Source organism: Ursus maritimus, unplaced genomic scaffold (assembly GCF_017311325.1).
Source record: "Ursus maritimus isolate PB19 unplaced genomic scaffold, ASM1731132v1 scaffold_10, whole genome shotgun sequence".
Taxonomy (NCBI): Eukaryota; Metazoa; Chordata; class Mammalia; order Carnivora; family Ursidae; genus Ursus; species Ursus maritimus.
The window spans coordinates 10,123,549-10,126,407 of NW_024423344.1; positions in this window are offsets into that span (position 1 = coordinate 10,123,549).

Below are 2,859 nucleotides of genomic sequence, written 5' to 3' on the forward strand. Positions count from 1 at the left end.
CAGTACCCCCAATTATGTTGAATGTACAAGATGTTCTCAATAGGAAATTATTTCTTTAATCAGTGAACAGTAACTCTTGCGAAGTTGTAACAGCTGAAAGTATTCAATAGATATAAAAACAGATAGCAAATCAAACAATTTTCACAGTATCCTGAGCAAAGGAATACAAGACTCTTGTAAATTCCAACATGCTTACATGGATATCATCCAATTCCAATCAGGTCCTGAGAGCCTGTCTCAGGTGATGGCCCCAGTTGGGCTGGAAAGTTCCCATGGTATCGGGCAAGCCTTCCACCCTGAGTCACCCGCAGTCCCCAAGCCCCTGGGGCTCTGATTTGGTTGCAGAAGCAAGTTTGCTGCACATGTGTCAAAGTTTCCTGGCATTGCTGGATTACACCAAAGACAGCATCATCCTTTCTGAGCCCATGTTGTGAAGATCAGCCTAACTGAATGGGCTATGAGGATTTAGTATCAAGATCTTTCCTTGTTCACTGACATTTTCTTTCTATTCAAGATTATTGATAGCTAAGACTTTCTTTGTCAGATCTGTTCATGAAAAGTCATGTACATTAAATTTTGATACACTGAATCATGGTTCCCCTTCTCTAACACTCCAGTCTCAGTTTTATAAGCGCTCATTCTCGACTGCTCTCCAATAAGGAATGTCTTCCGACAGTTACGCTTCTTAGCCCGCCTCCCTCTCCTGGGGATTATAAGTAACCTCTTGCAAGTGTTGGGATGGTGGTGGGATGCTACTGTTTAAACGCATCCTGGCAATCCTTTTGTAAAACTGAGAACCTTACTGTTTATCATTTTGTGAGTTCAGGTTTTCAAAATTAGGTTTCCTCGGAGTGAGGCATGCCTGTATCACTAATTCCAGTTCGATCTACTGTGGCATTTCATTGTCCCCAGGTCACACAGAACTGGTGACCGCCACATTTTATTGGGCTCATCTTCATAGTACCTAATTATGAATGAAATATTATTGACTCAGTATATAATCTAAACTCAGGGACTGAGCCTACATTGTAAGACCCCTGGCACCCAATAGGATACATCAAAGATAGGACGCATGTTGTAGCAGATTCATTGTAATTGCTTCTCTTGAGGCCGGGACTAGATATCCCTCAGGCATTACAGCATTCCTTGCCCCTGGGCTCACATATGGCCTCTGACTATTTCTCAACACAACAGGCCAGGACCAACTAACAAATAATCAGAATTAGTGAGATGAAGCTTATTTGCCAGCTCTGGAATCTATCGTTCATTGGCCAATTCCCCCTTAATTAATCTTAAGCTAATAAGAAATCTCAGAGATGTAGTCATTGGTTTAGACTGCTTTGTCTGAGCCTTGGCCAGAGCACATTCATAGAACACAGAATCATGTGTTCTTCAGCCAAATGACTCGTCACGTTCTACCCTTCACATGTCAGAGAGGCACCACAGCACAAGGGAGTCAGATGTGAATTCAAACCCCAGCCCTGCAGCTTCCTTGTCATATAACCCTGAACAAATCATTTAACCTCTCTGATAACTGCAAAATGGGCTAAAAAACCCGCCTCAGAGAGTTGTGAGGTGATATCAGGAAATACTAACATCATGCTTTGCACGTCGCAAGCACTCAATAAGTGGCCGCGAGTATATTATTTTCAACTGCTGTGTCTAGCAGTAGGTACTAAGTTCTGTGATGGAATTTAAATAAAAACATGCAATAGGAACTGGAAACATAAGCTCAACCCTCCAGCTGAAACCTTCAAGGAGCACGTCCACCGTGTAGGCAACGAAAGCGACTTCCGTTGGATTGTTTTGCACTTTCTATCCAAAACATGGCTATTTGGACAGGATCCAAAATGAAGCCCTTAGGAGGCGATGAAGGAAGCAGCCAGCTGCCACTGCAGAGCTGTGTTCACCTCGCAGCCACGCCCCTTCGGGCAGAGAAGGAGAGAACATGGGAGACACAACAGACGCTGCAGCAGAACAAGTCCTTTTGACCCGGGAGATCAACGTGGCTCACATCACAGCCTTCCTCCGCACACAGCGGGGCCCAGGCCTGTTCAATTTGATAGGAGAGCTAGTTTGTGGAATTACTACTTTCTCAACTAAGGATGGTGCAGTAAGGAAGAAAGAAGACAAGGCAAAAAGAGAAAATAAGTGGATGTCATTGTAAGTGGAAAGTGTTTGTTCTAACGGAGTCGTGCGGCTCTAGCCACCTATCAGGTGACAACTCTAAGAGCCATTTCGAGTTCCCAGAATACCTTTTGGCAGACTTCCATTGGGCCATGAAAACTGGACTATGGCCATTCCATAAAAGCACAAAGACATTCTGATCAGAGAACATCAGCAAGAAAGAGTAGAGATATTTTTAATTTGGATCCTTTGACTTCATTCTAGAAGTAAATTGAAACAATATTTCAAATCAATACCATATTGGATTGAGAAGATCGCGTCTTGTCTGACATTTTAAGAGAGTAATATTACGGAATCTCACAGAAATACACACTGCAGCTGCCACCAAATCAGGCATTCAGGGCAACAAAACGACTTTTGGAAAGCCCTGTCCATCAGACAAAGGACTGCCTCACACACTGTGCTTCTCTAGAACGGTGAGCTCCCGCCACGTCCTATTGGCGTCTCTTTTACTTGAAATACTTGTTAGTAATTCCTCCCCACCCTACTGTAAGACACCCATACACAAGACCAGTGGTCCTCAAACTTTAGTGTCCATGGGGCTCGTGTGGTGGGCTTGTTACAGCACAGATTGCTGGCCCCACCTCCACGACTGTACTGTAGTAGTTCTGGGGTTGAGTCTAAGGATTTGCATTTCTTTTTTTTTTTTTTTAAGATTTTATTTATTTATTT